Source organism: Daktulosphaira vitifoliae, unplaced genomic scaffold (assembly GCF_025091365.1).
Source record: "Daktulosphaira vitifoliae isolate Bord-2020 unplaced genomic scaffold, ASM2509136v1 Scaffold_89, whole genome shotgun sequence".
In the NCBI taxonomy this organism is placed as follows: domain Eukaryota; kingdom Metazoa; phylum Arthropoda; class Insecta; order Hemiptera; family Phylloxeridae; genus Daktulosphaira; species Daktulosphaira vitifoliae.
This window is the reverse complement of record NW_026099658.1, coordinates 3,107-16,432: the sequence shown is the minus strand read 5'-3', so window position 1 is coordinate 16,432 and position 13,326 is coordinate 3,107. Positions and strand designations below refer to the sequence as shown.

The following is a 13,326-nucleotide window of genomic DNA, read 5'->3' as shown; positions in this document are numbered from 1 at the left end:
GAAAAATATTCTAAGTCCAAATTAATTAAAAAATCAACTAAGTCCCGGAGAGTGAAATCTTGAGTAGAGTGTCGTAGATTTTGTGTATTTTAAAATCGTCAAAAGAACTGGTCTAGATGGAGAAAAATGGTTTTTTATAGTGTGAAGGGGGTAGCCCAGCGATCTCTACCGTGATCCTAGAAGCTGAGGCTTTGTATTCTAATTGGTTAATAAAAATGGGGTCCCAGCGTGTAGGCGTTACTTAATAATTTCTACAAGAAGGTGATTTTATCGTATAGTTTAAGGGTTATTTTGTGTTTTAAATAAGAGAACCCTGTTTTGGTGATCTTGTATAATCATAATATGTGACATACATGAACAAATGATAACATCTTATTATATATTAATATTATATGTAATAATATAATATTACAATAAACAATTGTTTTTTGTAAAGTATTGCTACTTAATAATTTTTAATAATTTCTCTGTAAAAATTACAAAATACTCGCCGAGGAATAAAAATGGTGTATTAACATATTCCTGAGATTTACTTAATATTAAAAAAAAAAAATCTATGTTTTTTTGTACGGAGAAATTGGCCACCGATGCGAAATAAATACTATTTTCTCAATATTAATAAAATTAACAGTGGGGTCTTAATTTCTTATCGAATTTTATTTTTCAAGTTTCATAAATGTTCCAAAATATTTGATCTCTTTAAACCTGCATAAACTTATAACAAATACAATGTAACCTTTGAAATAATATCAAAATAATATTTATAACTAATCAAATGTTTTATTAATAAATAGTTTTTTACACATTATTTTCACCTCCTAGGTTTTGGCTCCAGTAAGTATCGAATAAAAAAAATTGAAATTAATCACTTTAAATTATTTTTTAAGAAAAAAATTGTTATTGTATTTCAAAAAAATTAATTCACTATATTTAATTAATTTTTATTCATTAAGTAAATCTTTTAGCTTCAATTTGAAACTAAGAATGTATTTTTTTTGTGAGCAAGTGTGTTTTTTTAATGCCTGTCCATACAAATTTTGTGTTAAATAAAACTTAACAATATCAATAAAAATGATTAACATTAAATAATAATATATTCTTCATGAGCGCCATTACCCTACAACGTGCTTTCCCGCCAGGGTCCTAACAGTTGGCTATGCTGTATATAGCACTATGTATGTATCCGTATATTGTCGAGATAATAAAAGCGCGTATTTATGACTAAGATCAAATATACACATAATTCTAATTAATCGCAAAAACATCCAACAAACGATTGTCATCACTTATCTAAGAAGTTAATACAATACCAATCTAAACAACTGCGAAAAAAAACAAAGGTAAGTGTGAATATTCATTTGCATAATTTACTCCTTAAAACTTCACGAATTAAAAAATAATAGAAAGGGCTAAATTAGGGATACCATTATTGTGTCGTTTAAATTATTTAGGCTAGACTTTACATTTCAAACACAGATTCTTCCTTATAAAATAATAATGCTCCCCACACTTCAAACCATTTAATTATTATTTTTTACACTTATAAATTATAGAAATTAAATGTTTTGAAATATACTACAATATTAAAAATATTATCTATTTATAATAAGTGGGGGGAGGAGGATTAAATTTTTATGTTATAAAAGAGGCGCAACCATAAACATACATCATATGTATATTGTCGAGATAATAAAAGCACGTATTTATTATTAAGATCTAATATACGCTTAAATCTAATTAATCGAAATAACATCCAACTAGATGTACTAGAAGTTTAAAAAAAAATATTTATACCGACGACCTATTTTTTACGGACCCGGACATTTCGCCGCCGGACACTTCGCCGCCAGACTCTTGATATATAAATTTATTATTAACACCTTTTCGAAAAATTATAATTATATTAGCCTAATCCTTCATTGCACAAGTCCAGTATAATGATAAAAAAATTAATTATTTATATAATGTCCCAAATTATTTAAATTTAATTTATACTTAATTTAATTATTATAATTAAATGTTATCATAATTATAATATTCATTGTTATTTTTTCATTTTAACAATTAATACTATTGAAATAACTATATTTCAAGCATACTAATGCTCTTATTTATATGTATAGATAATAACAATGTGGTATAATTATTAATTATTAATGTATATACTTAGCGTCGTATCATAAATTAGCAAACCCAGTATTTGCAAATTTTGTATATTTTTAATGAACAAAGTATAAAATACTCAAAAATTCTGTATCCTCTTTGATAGCTATTTAATAATTTTAGAAATTAAATTAAAACAACTTAAGTCAATGTTATAAATTGTTATTTAAAAAAAAATTGTCACTTTTAAAATAAACTATTCAAGGAATTTAAATGGTTAATTAGGGTAATTTTTGTTTTAAGAATACAACATATTAATTACTTTAATTTATTCTTATAATAGTTGTAATCGTATATTTTAAAACGAACTTTATTAGGCTATCCAGTAGTATTTTGAATATTTTAGATATAAAATAATACTATATTGCAAGATAGAAGTGTGATATCCGTAAATTAATTTATTAAGTACAAATTATTTTAATATCGATAAAAAGTTGAGTTGACGAGTGAATGAATTATACCATTTCTAAACATATAGTAAATTAATAAAAAAGGAGTGCACTCATTAACCGTGTAAACCGGATTGGANAATATAAAATAATACTATATTTCAAGATAGAAGTGTGATATCCGTAAATTAATTTATGAAGTACAAATTATTTTAATATCGATAAAAAGTTGAGTTGACGAGTGAATGAATTATACTATTACTAAACATATAGTAAATTAATAAAAAAGGAGTGCACTCATTAACCGTGTAAACCGGATTGGACCGGTAGCAACTGACTAGTGGTACTCAGGCAAGTTACCCCAAAATTTGGATAGCTTATTACTCCGGCGGTGGCTATTGGTCGTAGAGTCACCGAGTTTGCGGTGGCAATTTTAGTTTTAAGTCCCTTAAGTAGTACGCTATCACTAGAAGAGTGCAAAATTTCTTCCCAGGGATTTTGTTCATTTTTGAATCCTTCCGAAACTAAATACACCTCAGAAGTACTACAGGAAACGGATCCCACGACCTACTTAACATATTATCTTTTTTCATTATTTCAACCTTATTTAAAAATAAACACATTTCACTTGAACATCAATAACTTATTTAAATTGAATATTGATAACATTATTATATTATATATATATACACACAAGTAATTATTTTTTTTAAATGTTCAAAGCCATATTTATTATATTTTATTTATTTGATTATTGTAATAATAAAAAACAATAAAAATATATATAACTTTAGTAATATGATCAAGTAGTGATACAAGTTTCAAGCTTATTTAAAGCAATACATTTTATTTAAATTAAAAAATTATAGTATACATTTTTAATCAAATATTCAATATTTAAATGATTTTCATTAAAAAACTTGTCTATGATCATACATAGATAATATTATCTATGCATTGTATATTATATCATAATATATTGTTGACTTGGTGTTCGATCCATAGTTTGTTTTTTTTTTATTTGAATGTAGTATAGTGATAAGCACGTTTATCCGGTGCGTACCGGTTTTTTCGTTTTTGTAATATATAGTCGAACGATGTCTCGTCAACGAAAAGGACGGCACGACGTGCACGCCAAACATGTGTACATAAAGTAAAGTAATAAACTAAGTTAAAGGTTTAAGTTTATATCGTTTTTTATTAATTAGATAATTAAAAGTAATTTCGAACAGGTTTTATACAGTCCACTTTAAAAACGTAACACTTGGTGTGTAATTTCACTTATGATTTTGAATACTCTGTTTATAGCATCATATTGTGTAGAAATATATATTTTTCTCANAGCATCATATTGTGTAGAAATATATACTTTTCTCCATTCTTAGTAGGTGTTAAGTGGATACCTTACACTAAATATTATACACCTTATCAAAACAACATCAAGAAATTTTTTATTTGTTATTGTAATATAAAATTTATTATTTGTTGTGAATTATTATTGTAATATAAATACTATTTGCCAATCTATAATACTAGAACTGTTTTGATTTAAACACTATTATTAAGTGATATACTAACTGGACGAGTGTAAAAACAAAATATTTTGATTTTATCAGACTGAGTGTTATTATAAAATAACTTTTAGTATTTGAGGAGTTAAAATAATTTAAATAATTTAACCATGTTAACTTTGCCATTGTTATAAGTTATGTTGAACATTTAATGAATATTAGTATAAATATTAGAAATATTTAGTTCTAATACAATCATTGTTATATCAAAACGCTTGTTGATATTCCATTTAAAATATTACAAAAGGTTTTTTTTAGAAGGGCGAATAAGCGATAATCACTGATAATAAATATTTACCTGACAAAACATCACTGTAAACATAATATTACATGTTCTTTAACCTAGAATTTGTAAATTAATTTAAACTTAAAATCATGATTTCCTATTTTGTTTGCTTTGTTAATTTGGGGTGCAATCATATAAGTTTAAGTATTATAATTTTTAAAATGTGGTAATACAGCAGTTTTACTTTAGTCATGGAAATCAATACTAACTTTATTAAGATTCTTATATATCTGTAACTTGTACATTTTTTAAATTATAGTATTGAACTATTGCTTTTAGTTTTTTTGGCTGTTACACTTTTATTCTAAATACAAATAGGTGATTTTTAAATAATTATATCTGTCACATATATATAAATATATAATATATATGTCAGAGTATAAAAATTTGGATGGAATTATCAATGTAGGAAGTGTTTTAAATAGTAATAAAAGTGATGATAGTGTAAATGTGTAAACTAATTCTAATAAATTTTCTTCATATTCATCTCTAACTGAATCAAATTTCAAGTATGGAACATATAAACCAATAGAATGGACTTTGCAAGTAATATACTAATAAAATTTTATTCTTTAAGTGTGACAAATTATAAAATAATATGTATTACTTTTAGTCTATTATGAGCTTGATGTATTCAACTAATGATGGTCGTTTTATTTTGACTGATGCAAAAGTAAACCATGAACATTTATCTAAGGATGCTCAAAATACACTTACTAGACATAATAAATTTTTTATTTAAAGACAAAGCTCGGTAATATACACTATGTTACTTTAAATATTTATTATATATTAAATATGTATGGGTGTAAGTTAAAATAGTTAATATACATGAAAACTTATAGTTCTTATATAAAATAATCATAGACCTTTAATTTTATACTAATTTAATATTTCTATTTATTAAACTTATGTTATATTAAATATTTGTTTTAGGGGAACTGATTTTTAATTTCGGAAAATTTCTTCAATTATCATTGAAATACTTCCCAAAGAACAAGAAGTAGGATATAGGTTTAAAACTATTAATATATAAATTGTAAAAATTATAAAATATATATAATATATAATTATTATTACAATAATTTAAGATTATTTAAATAATACAATATAAATTGTAATCTTGCATAGTAAATTATATGAATAAATTAAAACAGAAATAGACATAATCATTTTTCTTATTATTAAGAAAATTAATGGGTTTTTTAATATTATCAATATTAAATAAATTAAATGTTAAATTTTCATTTTTTAAGATATTAGGATTTAAAATTCGATAAAATGATTCACCAATTTTTTTCACATAAAATTTCAAATATTAATTAAATATTAAAATTTAAAAATCTTATAACTGAATTTAAATATTTGTACCAGCTGTTACTATAATTGTCATTTTATATAAAGAATTAAATTTCTGTATACAGGTTGATTTCATTATCATAACGTACTCAATTACTCACAGAATAAAAATCATTTAATAATTTTTTTTTTTTGTATGTTTTCTGTATTGCCAGTTGATGTATTTATAAATATTAACTCATAACAATGTGATTACGACCATACTTTAAGTATATATATGTAAATAAATATATGTTAATAAAGTTATAACTGAAAATAAATGCTGCGTATCTGCGAATAGCGACATCATAAAAAAACAATTAGCTACCTGTCTTTGTAATCCCTCATATATTACACATGTACATTTACTCAAAAATTTAAAAATTTAGAATTTTATATCTAATAAACGGATAAAGTTTATTATATTTAATGCCACAGTTTTATATTTAATAATTTGGTATTGTAATTTTAAGGATAAATTATGAAGTAGTTATTACTTTTATGGCAAACATGTATAAATGTTGAAAGAGCTTGATACAATACTTCAAAAAAAATGTTTTAATACTTATAAATAAATTTACTGGTCTACAAGGGTTTTACATCAGAGACCAAAATATACTTATCTAAATTAATTTTTGTGCCTATTTCAAATCTGCAATTACATTGTTGCATATAGACTAAATAATAATATCCTTCTAATTAATATAACAAATATTTATGTTACGTATGATAAATATATTTTTATTAAAAAAATACGTAACAGAATGTATTATGTGTAGTATATCAATATGAATAATTTTTTAAACACCAAGAGTTGCATAGATATGATTACTAAGACATCAATTTAAATGATTTATTACAATAAAAATAGTGATTTTAACGAAATATTGAGTTCTGCTCATAAATTTACTGCAGTAATTAACAAATAATTAAGTTCCTAATCGCATATCAATCTAAAAATATAATATTTTATTACTCGTAAAATATTCTATTTAATAATATAAAATACTAAACTTGCAAGTTGAAATGTATTTAAAAGTTCAAATTTTTAAAATATAAACTTTCATAAATATCTACTTTAAAAAAAAAAAAAAAATTAAATTAATAAAATCAATTAAAAATCAATAATAACTTGAAAAAAAATTTTTTTTAATGAATTTTTTCACGTTTTTCTAATTAGTTATAATAACAAAAAAGCGAAAAAATCTAATTTCAGACTTGAAATCAGTGTAAAAATCTATTTTAGAAAAGTACATATTAGTCTATGGAACATTAAAATATATTTTTTTTAGTGATATGATTTTGTTACTGTGTAATTCAGTATAAGAAAGAATTTTATACCCCTATTAATTTGGAGATATTTAACTTAAAAAGTATTATTGAAGTGTCCATTTTTTGCAGTAGCCTAATTTTGAGATATTTGTCTACATAGCTAAATTAATGCGGGGTTTTCAATATTAGGTGATTATATAAAGTGAAATATTTTATTATGAATAAGAAATTTCTTCTCACAAGGGAAGACTACAGTAATGGGGTCCTTGATATTCATTGAAGTTACTGAATCTAAATGAAATAAAAATCAAACGATTTAAAAATTTATACTTAAAAAGAATCGAGAAAAAATGCAAAAAATTTAATGTGCCATATGTGGGTTGGAACCTCGTACCCCAAGCGTGTAAAACATATGTATAACCTACTCGGCAACCGTATGTTGTTACTGTCAGTTGAAAAAATTGGCTATTTAAGCTAAATCAAATTTCAAAGTTATTTTTCTCGACTTAAAAGAAGCAAACAAATTTAAATAAGTTTAACTTTCTATGCTATGACACGGCCACGGCGTTGTCACACGTTGACACCTCGCGGTCGTATCAGCTTCTTCTCAGCCACCACTTCACTGTAAACCGGACCGTAACACACACACGTTATCGTCTTGGTGTNTCACTGTAAACCGGACCGTTACACACACACGTTATCGTCTTGGTGTAAAGTCCAATAAATGCCTAGTGTGGAATACCCGCCGGAATAATACGAGTAGTTCAAGTCATCTTCGTGACACCGCACCATTTCATTATTTTATCTTGTCTTAATTTCTTGTAAACTCTAATTAGTATACACATATATGTCAATCGATGTACAATCTCGTTTGTGTTTTTGGTTTGAATNAATCTCGTTTGTGTTTTTGGTTCGAATAAACGGCTCTACACTGATTTTTTTAACACGCTTATATTAGTTTCACATGTATGCCGTGTGTTTGTAAATCTCCACCCGCCACGTATTATTAATATTCTCGTGATCCCGTCGTCTATGGCCTTGAGACTAGACTGTTGTAACGCATTCACCCCACCACGCTCACCATTCTCCGAAAACAATATTTTCCTGAAAAAGTTTATTTTTGGTTTTCGTACCCGTACACGCGTGCATGACATCAATTATATATAATATATTATATATAAACAAATTTTTATTTTGACTGACCAATACCGCCCCCGTGTAATGCGCCTTACGTATATATAATTATACAGGGTGATTTTTTTATCATAACCCACTCAATTACTTGCAGAATAATAATAATTTAAACATTTTTTTTTTTTATTATCTTTAGTTACACATTATTCTTGAGTTTTTAACTATGTAATACTTTTTAAGTTCATCCCTTATGCCTTGGAGGGGGTCAACATTGTTTTTTTAAATGGTACCACATATTTTTAATTTAATAAAATGTTTGAGTTTTTAATTTAATAGTAAATGGCATTTGAATTTTTAATATAACTTAATTCGTTTATTAGATATAATCATTTAAAGTTTCAAATTTTTGAATTAATATACAGGTATAATACACAAGGGATTATAAATATAGTTAGCTAATTGGTTTTTTATAACATCGATATTAGCAGGTACACAGTATTGTTATTATCAATTGTAGTAAGGCACATTGTTATGCGTTTATAAATACACTAACTGACAATACAGAAAGTATATCTATTGATAATCATAATTGATAATAAAAATCCGCGACTGAGACAGCAATGTCATAAAAATCCAATTAGCTACCTGTATTTACAATCCCATGTGTATTATACATGTATATTAACTCAAAATTTTGAAACTTTAAATGTTTATATCTAATAAGCTAATAAAGTTATATTAAAAATTCAAATGTCATTTACTATTAAATTAAAAGCTCAAACATTTTATTAAATTAAGAATATGTGTTACCATTTAAAAAAACAAAGTTGACCCCCCTCCAAGGCATAAGGGATGAATTTAAAAAGTATTACATAGTTAAAAATTCAAGAATAATGTGTAACTAAAGATAATAAAAAAAAAAAATGTTTTAATTATTATTATTCTGCAAGTAATTGAGTGGGTTATGATAAAAAAATCACTCTGNGTGTAATGCGCCTTACGTATATATATTTATATATTCCTACCGCCGCTGCCGCCGTTTATACCTTAGGTATAACGTTCCCCCCGCCAACAAAACAAGGCTATACCTAGTGCATGATACGTTTATGTATTTATGTCGCCTTACTATATATATATATATATTCCTACAGCCGCCGCATATGCCTTGCGTACAACGTTCCCCCGTGCCCCGCCCGTCAACAAAACACGGCTATACCTCGTGCACGATACGTTAACGTACTTAAGTCGCTTTACATGTATGCATATGTATTCTAATTACTATAAAAAATATATATTAACACGCTTTATTCTCATTAAGAGATATAGTGTATATTTATTCCGATTACAAAGGATGATTCCTGTATCGTCATTGTTCGTCACTACCTCCATGGTAGTGATCTTAAAATAATCTTTAAACAATAATGAACGCAAAATACTAGTATTATATTGTGATAAAAGCGTGGGTGCTTTGTGCCACATTTTTCGTATATTGAACGCCCGACGCTTTTATCATAATAATACTAGTATTTTTCGTTCATTATTGTTTAAAGATTATTTTAAGAATTATTTTTAACTTATTAGTTCGATGTGCTTTAAAAGCGTGTTTTTTTAGTTTTTTTAAACTATATTTATTTTAAATTAAATTGTGACATTATTACGACGTTAATCGCGTCAACATCATGGTAAAATTAGCTTCGTATAGAAGCATAATTATTAACTATTAAAAAACTAAATAAATACAATTTTTAGATATTTATATTGTTATTAAAACATATAATTTTCTTTTTATTATTCTTTAATAATATATAACACAACTTTCACTTAAGATATTATTTAAAATTTAATCCGTTATCATTTTTTAACTTATTTATATTAAAAAAAATCAATTTAGCATATTAGAAGTGTTTTCTTACAAATTATGATAGACTACAATGTTTTAATGCTCATATTAGTCAATGTTTAGTTTTAATATTCTTACAATATACTGCATATAAGATAAAAATATATCTCCATAATTACCGTTTTCATCTTTTATTAAAAAAATTTTCGGTGGTATATGTACCAAATTCATATATATTTTATAACTTTTCCAAAAATCATTTAAATATACATCGAGTTTTTCTTTATCTTCATTCTGTTTTAGAGATTGCTTATATTCATTAAAAATTGAATTTATCTCCAAAATTGGATTTATGTATAAATGATACTTTTCAAACTTGATTAATAAAAGATTACAAATATTTAAGACTTCATTTATATAATCACTAATCGTTTCGTTTTCACTTGATAAAGTCTTTACCATTGTTGTAAAATTTTGAATACATAAAAATAGGTATTTAATTCCAAGGCTTTCAATAATATTTCTAAGCCAATTTAGTAGTTCTTTTGGATGTATGGCTTTGAGTACGTTACGATTTTGTATAACATCGTCCATAATGTCTTTTAAAGTACTTCCGCTGATATTAGCACAGTATCTTAAAGGAGTCTTTGCATCATTGTATCCTATTGCGTAATAGATTTTCGATCCTATTTTATCTTCTACAATACCACATTTTATTTGTAAAGATGACAATTCTTCGTGTTTATATATATGTTCAAATACGACATTAAGTGGTGTATTATATAAATCAACTGGCTCACACGTACAAATTTTACTTAAAACAATGAACAATACATAACTAAATAAAATCATATTTAAGAATATTGCAAAAATTCTAATAGTGAAAATCTAACGTTGATGTTCCGAATAGAAGAAGTTATAAAAGCATACTTTTTAATGTACGTGGCTTTTTTATATTATGAAAAAACTATACAATAATTGAAGTAATAATAACTTTTAACATATTTATAAAATCAAATAAATTGTTTTTAAATTTTTCTATAACTAAAAATACTAATGATAAATTGTTCATAATTTATGGGTAACAAAAATTAGTTTATTTGTGAGATAAAGATGAGTAATATATATGCTTTAAATTAAAATAAATAATAAGCATGATAAATTTAGCTAACAATACTAACAGTATTGTATTTTTCTCGTAGGCCCATTGTAACAGTTCCAAATGTTTTTTATATTATTTAAATTAAAAGATATTTAAAAAAATACAATCTACAGTTGTATTAATCGTTTTAATTACAGTAGATATTAAAAGTTATGTGCACTCTGTTTTCCCAGTTTCCCCTCTCTTTTTTGACAATATATGAATATTAAAAAAGTAATCTAGAAATATGGCATTTTACTCATAACAAAATTTATTCTAATAATACTATTATTTTTAATTTATTTTTTAGCTTCGATTCGAAATTTACTAATATTACTATGTGTTTAGCTTTGATGCAAAGCTTTATTTTTACTTCATTTTTTTTTTAATTTTTTGAAAATCTGATCTTTTACCTGCCTATGCGTTAGAATTCAAAATATCACAATGCATAAATATTTAATTTTATGACTTGACTTTTGACAATATTCCGTAAATACTGCGTTTTCTAAATACACGTTAAATTATAGCTGCGCTACCACCTGCTATAAGTTAATAAAAATTTGTTCTGATAAAATGTCTTCTATATGTAAACTACCCCTGAAGTTAAACAAAGAATGTTATTTTTGTGTAATAAAATTACCATTTTATGTGTTATTTTTTACATCAATTTTTTTGTTTTTTTATTTATACCTATATTATAGGTCAAACAGTATTGTCAAATAAGAGTATCTCTATTTAACCACCTCTTTTACAAAAAAAAATACTAATAAAATAGCTATATATGTTAGTTACAAATATTTTTCCTGCTTTTAATGTCAAACCGTTAAATATATTTAACAAAATGGACTATTCTTTCCAATAAAAATGTTCTTGCTAATGTTCGATGGCTTATGATAAACTACAAATTCAATTTCATAACTAAAGTAATAATTAACTCACGAAGGTCATATCGAGTATAATTACGGAAATATGTTGTTTTTGGAATAATTTTGCGAATCTTTTTAAAAATTGAACACTATTTAAAAAGTTGCATATATTTATATAGAATTGTTTTGTGATAACGATTTAATTTATTGTGAGATATCATCTATATTTGTTCCAACTACGCCACATTCTGACAATGCCGCGATGGCATTTTGCTGGATTTTTGTTTTGTCATCATAAGTTTTCAGCTCCTACTAAATAGATTGTTTTCAACGAAACGTCAAAAGATCACAGATTTCATATTGATCAGCTTGTGTAACGTTTCTACCAATTCTTCTCGACCTCTAAAAATAATTTTTAGTTCTAAGGAGGTAGCATTAAGTGTCTTAACCTCCTATTCAAACGCTAAGAAATCTATCCCTAGAATCACCTCAACATTCAGTATCGTTCGTGATAAAACTCCTCTTGAACGCGAACTTCTTCGATCCTGTCACCGTGAATTTGATCGTCGATTTGCCGCCGGCGAGAAAGATATAAACATCACCTACGATAATGGATTTTCTTCAATCATGGAATCACGCTCAAAAAACGGCAATTCTACCTCAAAAAACAAGCGCCTTATATTGTAGATTCTTTTGGTCTCTATCAAAATTATCGCGGTCTTTGTACAAAATTATTTAATTTTAAGTGTAATGTTGCATGTTTTGAGTTTATTTTTATATTTCTCACTGAAACTTGGTTAAATGACTCATTTCATTCTAGTGAACTTGGTCTCACGAATTATAATGTTTTCCGTTGTGACCGTTCATATTTAAGTAGTTCATGTTCTCGTGGTGGCGGCGTACTTATTGCAGTACGTAAAGATATTTCATCTTTTTTAATTACTGATCCCAATAAATCTGTAGAACAATTGTTTGTCTCCTTTAAATTAGATTATCGTTATTTTATTATAAGCTACGTCTACCTTCCTCTATCCAGTGATTTGTCCCTTTATGATGCCTATATCTCTTCCGTTGATTATATCATCCATCTCTATTCAAATTTTTCTTTTATTTTTTGTGGTGATTTCAATTTGCAAGAGTTTAATTGGTCTAATGATGCTAGTGGAGTTATGTATTCTTCTCTTTTACCTTCTCGTTTCTCCTGTATTCCTGAAGCATTTGCTTTTCATGGTTTCTATCAGCATAACTGTATTTTAAATTCACATGGCTCACTTTTAGATCTAGTGTTTAGTAACGTTCCTGACATATCAGTTAGCTTCTGAGCCA

The 13,326-nt window shown here is 25.6% G+C and overlaps 1 long non-coding RNA gene across 1 annotated transcript; it reads left to right on the top strand.

Moving 5' to 3' along the window:
* The first annotated feature begins 4,319 nt into the window (after nucleotides 1-4,319).
* On the top strand, nucleotides 4,320-5,417 carry LOC126909047 (uncharacterized). The gene is made up of 3 exons (XR_007704912.1): nucleotides 4,320-4,955; nucleotides 5,023-5,163; nucleotides 5,346-5,417. It is a non-coding gene; the product is annotated as an uncharacterized LOC126909047 (long non-coding RNA).
* The last annotated feature ends 7,909 nt before the right edge of the window (nucleotides 5,418-13,326 follow it).